This window comes from Patella vulgata, chromosome 6, assembly GCF_932274485.2.
Source record: "Patella vulgata chromosome 6, xgPatVulg1.2, whole genome shotgun sequence".
In the NCBI taxonomy this organism is placed as follows: domain Eukaryota; kingdom Metazoa; phylum Mollusca; class Gastropoda; family Patellidae; genus Patella; species Patella vulgata.
In genome coordinates, this window is record NC_065884.2 from 60,602,067 (window position 1) to 60,620,463 (window position 18,397).

At 37.1% G+C, this 18,397-nt stretch overlaps 1 protein-coding gene across 1 annotated transcript in view; it reads left to right on the forward strand.

The window, feature by feature from the left end:
* Positions 1 to 4,116: 4,116 nt before the first annotated feature.
* The window catches only part of LOC126824516 (FMRFamide-related neuropeptides), a 54,474-nt gene continuing 40,193 nt past the window's right edge, over positions 4,117 to 18,397 (forward strand). The window contains exon 1 of the mRNA XM_050553758.2: positions 4,117 to 4,264. The gene's annotated coding sequence lies outside the window, so the exon portion shown is untranslated. The remainder of the gene's footprint in view (positions 4,265 to 18,397) is intronic.

Here is an 18,397-nt window from a genome sequence, read left to right on the forward strand (position 1 = left end):
CCCGGAGAAAAACCAGGAGGTTGTACAGGCGGTCCCACACCTTGTCACGTATAAGCCGTTAATCGAAACCACTCCACTTAACTCATTAACAGACCTCATGATGCAATGCGCACGAGTTAACTATTCGGTCAATCAACCAGCCAATTATCATGGGAACCAATCCCTGGTTTGATTCAAAAAGCACGACGTCTCTACAAGTATCCTCATAATTATCGTTATCATATATAATATATATATATATATATATATATATATATATAATATATACCTCGGAAGTTTACTAAAAGTGTTTGATATGACAGAAACTCCAAACTTCAATTCAGAAATCAAGTAAATACCTTCATCACTTGGGAATACACAAAGCTGTTGAAAATAGTTACATGAATAGACAGTTACTATACGACCCTCGAGAGTGGTTATAAGGTGATTATCACAGTGATAAAACATCACACGACATATATCAAATAAATATAATAATGCCGCGGGACGGGATAACGAAAATGAAAACCAAACAAACAAGACAAGCGCTCAATATAGACCAGAATGGCGACGCCATATCCTTCCTTGCGTCACGTCACAGAATATTGAAGAACAACATCTCTTAAAAAAAATACAAAGGTTCCATCATACGATACAAAAATAGTGTTTTCTTTTCAAATATTAGATATCTAGCTGACAGTTATATAACAGTGAGATACATCTTTCTTTTTTGTATGTTGATTCAATGAAATCAACCGTTTTATCCAGATAAATGCACGAGATTAACATAATCGCTAGTAGCGATGGGTAGATTACTTGAATCGTAATGGTACTTTACTTAAGATAGATGTACCATGAGTTATTTTATTAGTAATTCACTTGAAACATACCAATGCTGATGGGTGAATAGTAGTTTCTATTTTGATGGAATGAAGGCGAATAACATATCTGCTAGTAGATGTAGCAGCGATGGGTAGTTTACTTGAATCTCAATAGTAATTTACATAAGAAAGATGTACCAAGTATTTTTATGATTAGTAATTCACTTGAGATATAGCGATGCTGGTGGCTGTATAATAGTTTCCAATCTACACATCGATATATGGCAATTTACTTCAGATGCGTCGTAGTTTCAATATGTTAATTTACTTAAGATACATCGCAGTTTCTATTCTTTACGTTGATATATGGCAATTTACTTAAGATAAGTCGTAGTTTCCATTATGTACATCGATATGGTAATTTACTTAAGATACATCGCAGTTTCTATTCTTTACGTTGATATATTTTAATTTACTTAAGACATATCGTAGTTTCCATTCTACACATGGTAATTTACTTCAAATACGTCGTAGTTTCCATTATATACATCAACATATGGATGGTAAATTACTTCAGATATGTCGTAGTTTCCATTATATACATCAATATATGGATGGTAATTTACTTCACATATCTATAGATTTCTCATTCTATACAACAATGCGTGTATTACGTTACTTCATATACCAAGAAACTAATGGTAATGTACGTCAGATACCAAGAAGGTTTCGACAAGTGAAGAGTCCAGGGGAAGAACGATCTAAGTCATATTTTTGTCTTTTCGCATAAAAGGCAAAACAGACTTTTGGAGGAGAATGCCTGACGCGAACAGAACAACGAGTGGGTTTAATTACAACTTCAAAATGATATTTAATACGAATCATAATTACCAGCACAACAACTGACTTCCACTTTTCAGCAAAATTAAGGTCAAATAAAGGGTACGATGGACGAATTTGTCGAGGAGGCTATTTCAGAAGGGCCTTGGTTCGATGCGACTCCGATTGTTTTTACCTGAAATTGATTGTTCCGCAGAAAAATGATACAATTTTCTACCAGATGGCGTAATTAACTGGGGTTCGTTGAAAAAGTGACTTAGATCGTTCTTCCCCGGGGCTCTTCAAGTGTTTTCAAGCACAAATGATAAGTTAGTAAACTAAAAGGTAATATATATATAATGATATGAAATCTATGTTGTTACTATACAAAGTGAGTTGTTTAGTAAGTAACACAACATCTGTGCTTGAAAACTTCGTGCTATAATGTACAAATTAGATATTCTTTTCAATATACATTGTGACGTGTTTTTAAATTAAGATTGCCATTATATATATATAAAGTAAATTACATAATTAGGTTCTTGGTATATGAAATAACGTAATACACATATTGCTATGTAGAATGAAAAGCTCTTTTAGATAAAACATTATGCAGTAAACTAAACATTACTTTCAAAAACACACTTTTATGGATAACAATTACTAATAAACCATAGTAATTGTTATCCATAAAAGTGTGTTTTTGATTATGTTCCAATTACTAAATGCCATTCAAAGAATAAACATTACTTTATATACTTATTTATTTATCAACAAAGGGAGCCGCGATGACTCAGCGAGTAAGACGCTGGTTCGCTAATCTGACGGTCTCGGTGTTAGCCGAGAAAGGTCATCGGAATTTTCGGGCGAGGTCCCGTGTACACATTGGCGTGCACGTAAAAGAACACTTGACAGTTGGAATTCGATGTAAGAGTAGGCCGTAGCGCCGCTGTCCGAGCAAGATTTTCCTCATAGCACTCTACATGGCGTAGGCCAATCTCCATTAGTCCAGTCGTGACAGACCAGTAGGACATTAAACCCCCATCTCATTCTTATATTGTAGTCTATGACAAGAACAGTAGGACGTTAAACCCCAATCCCATTATTATATAGTCTATGACAAGAAAGGTAGCATTTTTCGCGACCCACCCACATAGGCTCAGCATTGAGAATTTCAGTATTTCTTAAAAAAAATTTGAAAGAGATATATATATATATATAGAGAGAGAGGTGGGGTTTAACGTCCACTCGACACAAGCTATGTCATTTCGGGACTAACATATGGTTCAATTTTATTGAAACAATACGCTTGCCCGTACAGATCTTTAGCAGTGAGGGGGGGGGGGGGGGGCACGAGGTTGGACAAGCGACTCCATGTCACGTACAACCGGGGAATTGAAACCACGCCAGTTGATTCAATGACAGACCTCATGATACAGCGCACGCTAACCATTCGGCCATCCAACCCCCTCCCCTACAAAAATTGTATATAGCTGCTTATCAAAGATGGATTATTTAAGATTTAGATAATGAGCTAGTCGTTCATGTTATACTAGTTCCAAAACAGATAATAAAACATGAATATATTGTTCAAGACTCGCCATTTTAAAATTAAATCATTAAATGGCGACTGCCTTTCGGTCCGTTTAAATCTTCGCCATTTTATGGTCAAGAGGGTTGATTATAGGCTTGCCATGTGAATAAATATCCAAATAATAATTTATATAACATTTGAGGTCAAAATTATGATATGTAATTGGCAGATTTAGTTCTTACATAAATAATACGTCTTTAATTGAGATTTTTAAGAGGTTTTAAAATTCTCAAATATAGTATATATTTATTTGTTGACATTCGATACTAGTTTACGTTTATTTAAATTAAACCAATTATTGAATAATACGTAAAATTAATCGTGTGTCTTATAAGTAGAACACGGTGGAGGCTGATATCTAATTACCCTTTATAGAAACCGTCTCTGTATTTCACTTAGAGTAATTGTGGTGATGCAATATGGATATATCTATATTAATGTTCCGTCATTATAATTTGTCGTCGTATAACTGTACATTATTATTATGTGCGTTAATATTATAGACTCCGTTTTTTCTCCGACCTGTAAATTGGCTAATTCAATTGGGAAAGCAACGAATCATTTTAGATATGACAATATGATTCTCAGCAACTTAAAACCCGAGATTAGTGTAATTTCCGCTCTCATCCTTGTTTTCTCTCATCTAGTATTTAACCTTTCGCTTCAAATTATCTGCTCAATTTAATACATGCATATAGCGTGTAACTCATGCCAACAACATCTATATTCATTTGTAGAGATCAACCAGCGGTGTCAATATTGATGATTACTTGTTATCCTGATTTTAATTGGACGAAATCCCAGCTCGCGCGTCTTAACCAAAGGATGGAGTTAACCCGCGTGCTGCCTCCGCGTGAAGGGTAACAAGAAGTGGGTGGATTCCTTATAATGGAGATATTGAAAATGATCACGTGATGTTCTTGGTATAAAGATGAAATTGTCTAAGAACGTCTAACTGACCCAAAGAGATACTAGGCGAGGGAGCATACATTTAAACAATAGAGGGAACACGCAAGTCAAGACAGAAACCTAAACAACGTACAAGAACAAGGTAAGAGTTATATCCTTTGTCTATATTTAATTTAATATTTAAACATTTGTTAACTTGTCTACTTGCGGTTTAGGGTAGTTCTTGTGAAGATTTTCTCTTACAAAGATAACCGTGAATGGAAAGTAACTTTAAGTTTTAAAAACTTATGAAAGCTCCTAGGTTTTAAATGTTGATTCAGTTCTAATATTCCTTTGGCACTAATATTTTTTTGTCTTTGTTTTTAAAGTAACTTTAAGTTTTAAAAACTTATGAAAGCTCCTCGGTTTTAAATGTTGATTCAATTCTAATATTCCTTTACAAAATAATTACATACATTGTTGGCACTAATATTTTTTTTTGTCTTTGTTTTTAAAGACAAATTATTCAAACAGAAAATGAAATTAATAGTCCCAACAGAGTATTTATGTTCGTTGAAATTCACTTTTTAACCGGGATTTATGCTATTAATGTCATTGTTGGATCTGCTGTTATCAAATTTAACACATTTTCGAAACGTTTAAGAGTGCGGAACACTTTTAAAAAATATTGTGTAATTAATTCTTATAATTGGATTTTTTTTTCTAAATAAATAAATCTTAAAAATTAAAGGTTTATATGATCAAATATTTTGAAAAGTGTAAATGGCTGTAAAACGAGTTTTACTCTAAGCCGCAAACTGTGAAAGACAATTGAAATAAATCTAGCCTTTCGAAATTGTGACGTACGACATAAAGGAGCCAATTTTAAAATTATCTAAAACCAAATAAATCAACTAGCGACAAGGCATAAAGAGTTATCTGCCATAATTTGAAGTTGTGAATGAGTGGAAACGAATTATCAACATTGCAACTTGACAGTTGTGAAACTATTCGATGTAATAAACATTTACGACGATGCAGTAGACAAAATAATTTTTCTTGGAACAATACACAAAACATCTGAAGAACTTTCGTTTTAAATTTCCGGGCACTGCACTCGAAACGTCTGTTGCAGGGGTACGTTGGTGTTCCAACACGACAATATGGTATTGTCTGAATATCGACATTCTAATGTAGAAATGCATAAATACATAACAACACAGTATAAATAATAATAATAATAATAATTGAATGTCTTTGGAAGCGCTACATTATGTTAAAGTCGTATCGGCGCGGTTTAGAAACGTTCATAGTGTTTAAGCATTGAAACTTGGTCTTAAAACTAGTGAATGTACCATGAACTGGTATTTAATGTTTCCTGTAGAATTTATTATATATTTGTACTCATATTGGTGCAAATTTGAAATGCCCATTCATCACAACACCAATACGGACGTCCACCATACATGTAACCCCAGGTGGACACTATGGACGTTCAACGGATTAGCACAAACCGCTAGGCGTACATTGGGATCCTGCATCATGAAAGTTAAAAAGTCAAAAGCAGTGAATTTAAAAACAAAACTCAGTCTGTGTCCGAGGATCTCCTGCCACTTCAGATTAAAAAAAAAGCAATCATCGGTCCAAAATATTACGAAAAAATAGATTAGAATGTACTATTGAGATTTTGAAAGTTGCGAAAGAATTGGTTGTGCAGTTACAACTGTATGTAATACTATTTTGTTGACTCGCAACGGCTGGTACTATGGTAGTACAGACAGTGCACAAACCAATACTTAAAACAGTGGAAAGTTTATAGCTACGCGATTTTAATTTTTATCAGATTTTGTAAAGAAATGTAAGTCAGAAACGCGGAAGTCAGATTAACTATAGCGGATGGGATTTTCTAAGCATGTTATCGTGCACGTTTAAGGATGACTGTTTGTCTCCGTATGGTTCGTAATCCCCATATACCACGTATAATCAGATTCAAGTTCTTATTTTAACCATATTGGCTAGGTGTTTCCGATCAAGTTTAAAAGTATGACCGCAAGTTTACTTAAGTTTCTTGGGCCCTCGCAATTTCACGAAAGTCTTAACTATGGCAACTATCTTTAGTTTTTCGAAAACCCCATTCGGCTACGGTCTTTGTTTTCCCCGCTAGCCCCATACGGCGACTGCCTTTATTTTGTCACATTAGCACCAGCCATACCAAGCAGAAATGGGCTAGAATGGTAGAGGGGTTGGATGGCCGAATGGTTAGCACGTGCGCTCCGTATCATAAGGTCTGTCATTGAATCAACTGGCGTGGCTTCGATTCCCTGGTTGTACGTGACAAGGAGTAGGGGCTCCTGTCAAACCTCGTGGGTTTTCTCCGGGTCCTCCGGTTTCCTTCCACTAATAAACACCTCTACGCGCAAGCGAATTATTGTAATAAAGTTGAACCATATGTTAGTCCCAAAATGACCTGGTTTGTGGTGTCGAGTGGATGTTAAATCGCACCCCCCCCCTCTCTCTCCCTCTCTCTCGTTAGGATGATGAAATTGAAATGAAATGAAATGGAGTTTAACGTCCTACTGTTCTGCTCCTAACCTGGGCTAATGAAGACGGGCAGACGCCATACAGTGTGCTATGAGGGAAATTTTGCCCGGACAGCGGCACTACGGCCTACTCTTATATCGAATTCCAACTGCCAAGGGATCTTTTACGTGCACGCCAATGTGTACACGGGACCTCGGGTTTTCGTCCCATCCGAACGACTAGACAGCTTTCCTTGTCAGCCCCTCCGTCCTGCATCACTGATAAGGGAGAACCACGCCGGATCGTTAGGATGATAATGGTCTTTATAATTCATTCAGCACCAATTATACCCAGTAGAAATAGGCTATGGTCCGTTTACTGCCAACTCCAGGGTCTTAATTTTTGCAAAAGACTATGTATCGACTAAGTATATCCGAAGTCGGTTTCTGTCTTCAGGTCAAGATGCGTTTGCCACCTAGGTTGGCGTGCGTTTACCACCGACACCACGAATATGACTAAGCACAACAAGGTCAAGATGCGTTTACCACCTAGGTCAGGGTGCGTTTACCATCGAAACCATGAATATGGCCGCTATGGGTGCTAAACCACGTCCTGCTATATATAATTTAAAAGAATGGATTTATCAACTGGGAAGCAGGTACATCGAGCTTCGTAACGCAAGTGTCAAGTGGTTCAACGTGGTCAATAGATTGTAGAGAGAGGGAGAGAAATGGGGTTTAAGGTCCACTCGACACAGACTAGGTCATTTCGGGACTAACAAATATGAAGCACAGCGCGGGCGTTCGTATGTACGTGCCTAGTCTCCTTTCCATGTCCAAATACAATATCGATATCTAAACTGCTATTTTAGCTGTTTCAACAGTTCGATTCTTTCTCCAGACCTTTTGAATGAAGTGGGCCTCTACAAGTTATTTTTTTGCCATTATAAAAACAATTTTCCCACGCACATGTATATATGGTATTTAATTATTGAAAAGGGAAAACAAGGAAAACAGCGATCGGATCATATTAGAACACTGTCTTGTAAATTGAATCTGATATGAAAACTCATTTTGAAGATCTTGAACTTTTGATAGTACATGCCTTGGATATTCTATCAAAACAGAAGGGAGAAATGGTTGATAGAGAATTTATCGACCTCGAAATAATCCATGCTTTTCAAATCTATTTTTGGTTGGGACTTTTGAACTTATCTAATGACCCTGGTGCTAGCTATTTACACGGGGTTGTCCACTATGAAGGAGTACCGGTTTCAAAATTCTAAAACTTAACTATTTCTTTGGATAGCAATTTCTAAAACTTAACTATTTCTTTGGATAGCAATTTAAAACAAAGGCTTTATAAACAAATGGCTCAAGAACGAAAGCTTTTCTACATGAGGAATAGAGTTTAACGTTCACTCGATACGTCGGTCGTTTTGAAACTAACTTTCTTAGCCTTTTTTATTTGGTCATGTATGCAATGATAAAAGGGCTGGGATTGGGGGTGCGCGGGTGAGGGGCGGGGTAGGCGTGATTTGGTCCGGGTAAATGTACTTACAATTTCTCAACTGATATTGAGATGCGACTGATAGCTAACACTTAATTGTCTTTACGTTTTTGAAATATCGTGAACATCATCGTCTCTAAATGTACATTGAAAGATGAAGTAACAACGAAGTACAATTTTAAAAGAATATGCTTGTATTCACTACCGGGTCACCAGTTCTTGGTCTATCTTTATAAAAGGATCTAAAATCGAAGACTCCGAGTCCCCAAGTATTGACGTATGTAGAAGTTCTACATTTGATACGGAAACAGTAGAAATCCACAGGGACCTGTATACGAGATAAACACATTAATTTCTCGAATTGAAAATTATAGTTTTTAAGCTCTTTGACAATCATTGTTTTCCCATTTTATCAAGAATATTATTAATAATGTGTGAATTTTTCGCTTTGATTATTCATGAGCTCAAAAAAACTCGAATTATTTCTGTTTCTTACGTTTCATTTATCGAAAATGTGACATTTGGGTTCTGAATTAATTGGTTGCTTCAGAATGTTTTTATAGTCGCAAACTGTGAAAGACAATTAAAATAAATCTAGCCTTTCGAAATTGTGACGTACGACATAAAGGAGCCAATTTTAAAGTTATCTAAAACCAAATAAATCAACTAGCGACAAGGCATAAAGAGTTATCTGCCATAATTTGAAGTTGTGAATGAGTGGAAACGAATTATCAACATTGCAACTTGACAGTTGTGAAACTATTCGATGTAATAAACATGCAGTAGACAAAATAATTTTTCTTGGAACAATACACAAAACATCTGAAGAACTTTCGTTTTAAATTTCCGGGCACTGCGCTCGAAACGTATGTTGCAGGGGTACGTTGGTGTTCCAACACGACAATATGGTATTGTCTGAATATCGACATTCTAATGTAGAAATGCATAAATACATAACAACACAGTATAAATAATAATAATAATAATAATTGAATGTCTTTGGAAGCGCTACATTATGTTAAAGTCGTATCGGCGCGGTTTAGAAACGTTCCTAGTGTTTAAGCATTGAAACTTGGTCTTAAAACTAGTGAATGTACCATGAACTGGTATTTAACGTTTCCTGTAGAATTTATTATATATTTGTACTCATATTGGTGCAAATTTGAAATGCCCATTCATCACAACACCAATACGGACGTCCACCATACATGTAACCCCAGGTGGACACTATGGACGTTCAACGGATTAGCACAAACCGCTAGGCGTACATTGGGATCCTGCATCATGAAAGTTAAAAAGTCAAAAGCAGTGAATTTAAAAACAAAACTCAGTCTGTGTCCGAGGATCTCCTGCCACTTCAGATTAAAAAAAGCAATCATCGGTCCAAATTATTACGAAAAAATAGATTAGAATGTACTATTGAGATTTTGAAAGTTGCGAAAGAATTGGTTGTGCAGTTACAACTGTATGTAATACTATTTTGTTGACTCGCAACGGCTGGTACTATGGTAGTACAGACAGTGCACAAACCAATACTTAACACAGTGGAAAGTTTTTAGCTACGCGATTTTAATTTTCATCAGATTTTGTAAAGAAATGTAAGTCAGAAACGCGGAAGTCAGATTAACTATAGCGGATGGGATTTTCTAAGCATGTTATCGTGCAAGTTTAAAGATGACTGTTAGTCTCCGTATGGTTCGTAATCCCCATATACCACGTATAATCAGATTCAAGTTCTTATTTTAACCATATTGGCTAGGTGTTTCCGATCAAGTTTAAAAGTATGACCGCAAGTTAACTTATGTTTCTTGGGCCCTTGCAATGTCACGAAAGTCTTAACTATGGCAACTATCTTTAGTTTTTCGAAAACCCCATTCGGCTACGGTCTTTGTTTTCCCCGCTAGCCCCATACGGCGACTGCCTTTATTTTGTCACATTAGCACCAGCCATACCAAGCAGAAATGGGCTAGAATGATAGAGGGGTTGGATGGCCGAATGGTTAGCACGTGCGCTCCGTATCATAAGGTCTGTCATTGAATCAACTGGCGTGGCTTCGATTCCCTGGTTGTACGTGACAAGGAGTAGGGGCTCCGGGTCCTCCGGTTTCCTTCCACTAATAAACACTTCTACGCGCAAGCGAATTATTGAAATAAAGTTGAACCATATGTTAGTCCCAAAATGACCTGGTTTGTGGTGTCGAGTGGATGTTAAATCGCACCCCCCCCCCCTCTCTCTCTCTCTCGTTAGGATGATAATGGTCTTTATAATTCATTCAGCACCAATAATACCCAGTAGAAATAGGCTATGGTCCGTTTACTGCCAACTCCAGGGTCTTAATTTTTGCAAAAGACTATGTATCGACTAAGTATATCCGAAGTCGGTTTCTGTCTTCAGGTCAAGATGCGTTTGCCACCTAGGTTGGCGTGCGTTTACCACCGACACCACGAATATGACAAAGCACAACAAGGTCAAGATGCGTTTACCACCTAGGTCAGGGTGCGTTTACCATCGAAACCATGAATATGGCCGCTATGGGTGCTAAACCACGTCCTGCTATATATAATTTAAAAGAATGGATTTATCAACTGGGAAGCAGGTACATCGAGCTTCGTAACGCAAGTGTCAAGTGGTTCAACGTAGTCAATAGATTGTAGAGAGAGGGAGAGAAATGGGGTTTAAGGTCCACTCAACACAGACTAGGTCATTTCGGGACTAACATATATGAAGCACAGCGCGGGCGTTCGTATGTACGTGCCTAGTCTCCTTTCCATGTCCAAATACAATATCGATATCTAAACTGCTATTTTAGCTGTTTCAACAGTTCGATTCTTTCTCCAGACCTTTTGAATGAAGTGGGCCTCTACAAGTTATTTTTTTGCCATTATAAAAACAATTTTCCCACGCACATGTATATATGGTATTTAATTATTGAAAAGGGAAAACAAGGAAAACAGCGATCGGATCATATTAGAACACTGTCTTGTAAATTGAATCTGATATGAAAACTCATTTTGAAGATCTTGAACTTTTGATAGTACATGCCTTGGATATTCTATCAAAACAGAAGGGAGAAATGGTTGATAGAGAATTTATCGACCTCGAAATAATCCATGCTTTTCAAATCTATTTTTGGTTGGGACTTTTGAACTTATCTTATGACCCTGGTGCTAGCTATTTACACGGGGTTGTCCACTATGAAGGAGTATCGGTTTCAAAATTCTAAAACTTAACTATGTCTTTGGATAGCAATTTAAAACAAAGGCTTTATAAACAAATGGCTCAAGAACGAAAGCTTTTCTACATGAGGAATAGAGTTTAACGTTCACTCGATACGTCGGTCGTTTTGAAACTAACTTTCTTAGCCTTTTTTATTTGGTCATGTATGCAATGATAAAAGGGCTGGGATTGGGGGTGCGCGGGTGGGGGGCGGGGTAGGCGTGATTTGGTCCGGGTAAATGTACTTACAATTTCTCAACTGATATTGAGATGCGACTGATAGCTAACAATTAATTGTCTTTACGTTTTTGAAATATCGTGAACATCATCGTCTCTAAATGTACATTGAAAGATGAAGTAACAACGAAGTACAATTTTAAAAGAATATGCTTGTATTCACTACCGGGTCACCAGTTCTTGGTCTATCTTTGTAAAAGGATCTAAAATCGAAGACTCCGAGTCCCCAAGTATTGACGTATGTAGAAGTTCTACATTTGATACGGAAACAGTAGAAATCCACAGGGACCTGTATACGAGATAAACACATTAATTTCTCGAATTGAAAATTATAGTTTTTAAGCTCTTTGACAATCATTGTTTTCCCATTTTATCAAGAATATTATTAATAATGTGTGAATTTTTCGCTTTGATTATTCATGAGCTCAAAAAAACTCGAATTATTTCTGTTTCTTACGTTTCATTTATCGAAAATGTGACATTTAGGTTCTGAATTAATTGGTTGCTTCAGAATGTTTTTATAGTCGCAAACTGTGAAAGACAATTAAAATAAATCTAGCCTTTCGAAATTGTGACGTACGACATAAAGGAGCCAATTTTAAAGTTATCTAAAACCAAATAAATCAACTAGCGACAAGGCATAAAGAGTTATCTGCCATAATTTGAAGTTGTGAATGAGTGGAAACGAATTATCAACATTGCAACTTGACAGTTGTGAAACTATTCGATGTAATAAACATTTACGACGATGCAGTAGACAAAATAATTTTTCTTGGAACAATACACAAAACATCTGAAGAACTTTCGTTTTAAATTTCCGGGCACTGCGCTCGAAACGTATGTTGCAGGGGTACGTTGGTGTTCCAACACGACAATATGGTATTGTCTGAATATCGACATTCTAATGTAGAAATGCATAAATACATAACAACACAGTATAAATAATAATAATAATAATAATTGAATGTCTTTGGAAGCGCTACATTATGTTAAAGTCGTATCGGCGCGGTTTAGAAACGTTCCTAGTGTTTAAGCATTGAAACTTGGTCTTAAAACTAGTGAATGTACCATGAACTGGTATTTAACGTTTCCTGTAGAATTTATTATATATTTGTACTCATATTGGTGCAAATTTGAAATGCCCATTCATCACAACACCAATACGGACGTCCACCATACATGTAACCCCAGGTGGACACTATGGACGTTCAACGGATTAGCACAAACCGCTAGGCGTACATTGGGATCACGCATCATGAAAGTTAAAAAGTCAAAAGCAGTGAATTTAAAAACAAAACTCAGTCTGTGTCCGAGGATCTCCTGCCACTTCAGATTAAAAAAAGCAATCATCGGTCCAAAATATTACGAAAAAATAGATTAGAATGTACTATTGAGATTTTGAAAGTTGCGAAAGAATTGGTTGTGCAGTTACAACTGTATGTAATACTATTTTGTTGACTCGCAACGGCTGGTACTATGGTAGTACAGACAGTGCACAAACCAATACTTAACACAGTGGAAAGTTTTTAGCTACGCGATTTTAATTTTCATCAGATTTTGTAAAGAAATGTAAGTCAGAAACGCGGAAGTCAGATTAACTATAGCGGATGGGATTTTCTAAGCATGTTATCGTGCAAGTTTAAGGATGACTGTTAGTCTCCGTATGGTTCGTAATCCCCATATACCACGTATAATCAGATTCAAGTTCTTATTTTAACCATATTGGCTAGGTGTTTCCGATCAAGTTTAAAAGTATGACCGCAAGTTAACTTATGTTTCTTGGGCCCTTGCAATTTCACGAAAGTCTTAACTATGGCAACTATCTTTAGTTTTTCGAAAACCCCATTCGGCTACGGTCTTTGTTTTCCCCGCTAGCCCCATACGGCGACTGCCTTTATTTTGTCACATTAGCACCAGCCATACCAAGCAGAAATGGGCTAGAATGGTAGAGGGGTTGGATGGCCGAATGGTTAGCACGTGCGCTCCGTATCATAAGGATTGTCATTGAATCAACTGGCGTGGCTTCGATTCCCTGGTTGTACGTGACAAGGAGTAGGGGCTCCTGTCAAACCTCGTGGGTTTTCTCCGGGTCCTCCGGTTTCCTTCCACTAATAAACACCTCTACGCGCAAGCGAATTATTGTAATAAAGTTGAACCATATGTTAGTCCCAAAATGACCTGGTTTGTGGTGTCGAGTGGATGTTAAATCGCACCCCCCCCCCTCTCTCTCCCTCTCTCTCGTTAGGATGATAATGGTCTTTATAATTCATTCAGCACCAATAATACCCAGTAGAAATAGGCTATGGTCCGTTTACTGCCAACTCCAGGGTCTTAATTTTTGCAAAAGACTATGTATCGACTAAGTATATCCGAAGTCGGTTTCTGTCTTCAGGTCAAGATGCGTTTGCCACCTAGGTTGGCGTGCGTTTACCACCGACACCACGAATATGACTTAGCACAACAAGGTCAAGATGCGTTTACCACCTAGGTCAGGGTGCTTTTACCATCGAAACCATGAATATGGCCGCTATGGGTGCTAAACCACGTCCTGCTATATATAATTTAAAAGAATGGATTTATCAACTGGGAAGCAGATACATCGAGCTTCGTAACGCAAGTGTCAAGTGGTTCAACGTGGTCAATAGATTGTAGAGAGAGGGAGAGAAATGGGGTTTAAGGTCCACTCGACACAGACTAGGTCATTTCGGGACTAACATATATGAAGCACAGCGCGGGCGTTCGTATGTACGTGCCTAGTCTCCTTTCCATGTCCAAATACAATATCGATATCTAAACTGCTATTTTAGCTGTTTCAACAGTTCGTTTCTTTCTCCAGACCTTTTGAATGAAGTGGGCCTCTACAAGTTATTTTTTTGCCATTATAAAAACAATTTTCCCACGCACATGTATATATGGTATTTAATTATTGAAAAGGGAAAACAAGGAAAACAGCGATCGGATCATATTAGAACACTGTCTTGTAAATTGAATCTGATATGAAAACTCATTTTGAGATCTTGAACTTTTGATAGTACATGCCTTGGATATTCTATCAAAACAGAAGGGAGAAATGGTTGATAGAGAATTTATCGACCTCGAAATAATCCATGCTTTTCAAATCTATTTTTGGTTGGGACTTTTGAACTTATCTAATGACCCTGGTGCTAGCTATTTACACGGGGTTGTCCACTATGAAGGAGTACCGGTTTCAAAATTCTAAAACTTAACTATTTCTTTGGATAGCAATTTAAAACAAAGGCTTTATAAACAAATGGCTCAAGAACGAAAGCTTTTCTACATGAGGAATAGAGTTTAACGTTCACTCGATACGTCGGTCGTTTTGAAACTAACTTTCTTAGCCTTTTTTATTTGGTCATGTATGCAATGATAAAAGGGCTGGGATTGGGGGTGGGGGGCGGGGTAGGCGTGATTTGGTCCGGGTAAATGTACTTACAATTTCTCAACTGATATTGAGATGCGACTGATAGCTAACAATTAACTGTCTTTACGTTTTTGAAATATCGTGAACATCATCGTCTCTAAATGTACATTGAAAGATGAAGTAACAACGAAGTACAATTTTAAAAGAATATGCTTGTATTCACTACCGGGTCACCAGTTCTTGGTCTATCTTCGTAAAAGGATCTAAAATCGAAGACTCCGAGTCCCCAAGTATTGACGTATGTAGAAGTTCTACATTTGATACGGAAACAGTAGAAATCCACAGGGACCTGTATACGAGATAAACACATTAATTTCTCGAATTGAAAATTATAGTTTTTAAGCTCTTTGACAATCATTGTTTACCCATTTTATCAAGAATATTATTAATAATGTGTGAATTTTTCGCTTTGATTATTCATGAGCTCAAAAAAACTCGAATTATTTCTGTTTCTTACGTTTCATTTATCGAAAATGTGACATTTAGGTTTTGAATTAATTGGTTGCTTCAGAATGTTTTTATAGTACATCGACTACTACTGCCTTACTATTATCTGTAGAAAATCATCGTGGACAGAGTTGAAGCTTTGAATTTCGCAATCAAGTCTACGGCCGGGGGAAATTATGTTTATTAGAGCTTTGTACGGAATCCTTGGAATCACAGTTACCTATTTAGAAGTTGAAAACAAAATAAAATTTAAATATGCATGACCAGTTTTCGTCATTCAAATGTAAGATCCACGCGCATCTATATCGGAAGTGTAAAGAAACAGAACACAATTCAAAGCTCTACTTCAATTATATTGAGGCAGAGTTATAGGCGTCTCTTTTTTGTTGCAATAAACTCCATTTGATTTCATTTCAATTTGATTTGATTTGTTTTGCGATTATTTTTACAAACCCGTGTTTTCAGCGTATAGCCAAGCTGCCTCACATTTCAATAAAGCGTCATAAAGTGTGCTTAACCAACGTGAATTAACCAAGTTTTTTAGTCTTGTGCTCAGACAACGCGCGAGTCTACACAGACAACCCCCTACTTGCCATACATACAAGTGTGGAGTCAAGACCCTTGCATCGATGATAAACTTTGTGATCTAAAACACATTCGATAGACCACGCGGCAACCTCTACGTGCGCTCCGTATCATAAGGTCTGTCATTGAATCAACTGGCGTGGCTTCGATTCCCTGGTTGTACGTGACAAGGAGTAGGGGCTCGTGGGTTTTCTCCGGGTCCTCCGGTTTCCTTCCACTAATAAACACCTCTACGCGCAAGCGAATTATTGTAATAAAGTTGAACCATATGTTAGTCCCAAAATGACCTGGTTTGTGGTGTCGAGTGGATGTTAAATCGCACCCCCCCCCCCTCTCTCCCTCTCTCTCGTTAGGATGATAATGGTCTTTATAATTCATTCAGCACCAATAATACCCAGTAGAAATAGGCTATGGTCCGTTTACTGCCAACTCCAGGGTCTTAATTTTTGCAAAAGACTATGTATCGACTAAGTATATCCGAAGTCGGTTTCTGTCTTCAGGTCAAGATGCGTTTGCCACCTAGGTTGGCGTGCGTTTACCACCGACACCACGAATATGACTAAGCACAACAAGGTCAAGATGCGTTTACCACCTAGGTCAGGGTGCGTTTACCATCGAAACCATGAATATGGCCGCTATGGGTGCTAAACCACGTCCTGCTATATATAATTTAAAAGAATGGATTTATCAACTGGGAAGCAGGTACATCGAGCTTCGTAACGCAAGTGTCAAGTGGTTCAACGTGGTCAATAGATTGTAGAGAGAGGGAGAGAAATGGGGTTTAAGGTCCACTCGACACAGACTAGGTCATTTCGGGACTAACAAATATGAAGCACAGCGCGGGCGTTCGTATGTACGTGCCTAGTCTCCTTTCCATGCCCAAATACAATATCGATATCTAAACTGCTATTTTAGCTGTTTCAACAGTTCGATTCTTTCTCCAGACCTTTTGAATGAAGTGGGCCTCTACAAGTTATTTTTTTGCCATTATAAAAACAATTTTCCCACGCACATGTATATATGGTATTTAATTATTGAAAAGGGAAAACAAGGAAAACAGCGATCGGATCATATTAGAACACTGTCTTGTAAATTGAATCTGATATGAAAACTCATTTTGAAGATCTTGAACTTTTGATAGTACATGCCTTGGATATTCTATCAAAACAGAAGGGAGAAATGGTTGATAGAGAATTTATCGACCTCGAAATAATCCATGCTTTTCAAATCTATTTTTGGTTGGGACTTTTGAACTTATCTAATGACCCTGGTGCTAGCTATTTACTCGGGGTTGTTTACTATGAAGGAGTACCGGTTTCAAAATTCTAAAACTTAACTATTTCTTTGGATAGCAATTTAAAACAAAGGCTTTATAAACAAATGGCTCAAGAACGAAAGCTTTTCTACATGAGGAATAGAGTTTAACGTTCACTCGATACGTCGGTCGTTTTGAAACTAACTTTCTTAGCCTTTTTTATTTGGTCATGTATGCAATGATAAAAGGGCTGGGATTGGGGGTGGGGGGCGGGGTAGGCGTGATTTGGTCCGGGTAAATGTACTTACAATTTCTCAACTGATATTGAGATGCGACTGATAGCTAACAATTAATTGTCTTTACGTTTTTGAAATATCGTGAACATCATCGTCTCTTAATGTACATTGAAAGATGAAGTAACAACGAAGTACAATTTTAAAAGAATATGCTTGTATTCACTACCGGGTCACCAGTTCTTGGTCTATCTTCGTAAAAGGATCTAAAATCGAAGACTCCGAGTCCCCAAGTATTGACGTATGTAGAAGTTCTACATTTGATACGGAAACAGTAGAAATCCACAGGGACCTGTATACGAGATAAACACATTAATTTCTCGAATTGAAAATTATAGTTTTTAAGCTCTTTGACAATCATTGTTTTCCCATTTTATCAAGAATATTATTAATAATGTGTGAATTTTTCGCTTTGATTATTCATGAGCTCAAAAAAACTCGAATTATTTCTGTTTCTTACGTTTCATTTATCGAAAATGTGACATTTGGGTTCTGAATTAATTGGTTGCTTCAGAATGTTCTTTATAGTACATCGACTACTACTGCCTTACTATTATCTGTAGAAAATCATCGTGGACAGAGTTGAAGCTTTGAATTTCGCAATCAAGTCTACGGCCGGGGGAAATTATGTTTATTAGAGCTTTGTACGGAATCCTTGGAATCACAGTTACCTATTTAGAAGTTGAAAACAAAATAAAATTTAAATATGCATGACCAGTTTTCGTCATTCAAATGTAAGATCCACGCGCATCTATATTGGAAGTGTAAAGAAACAGAACACAATTCAAAGCT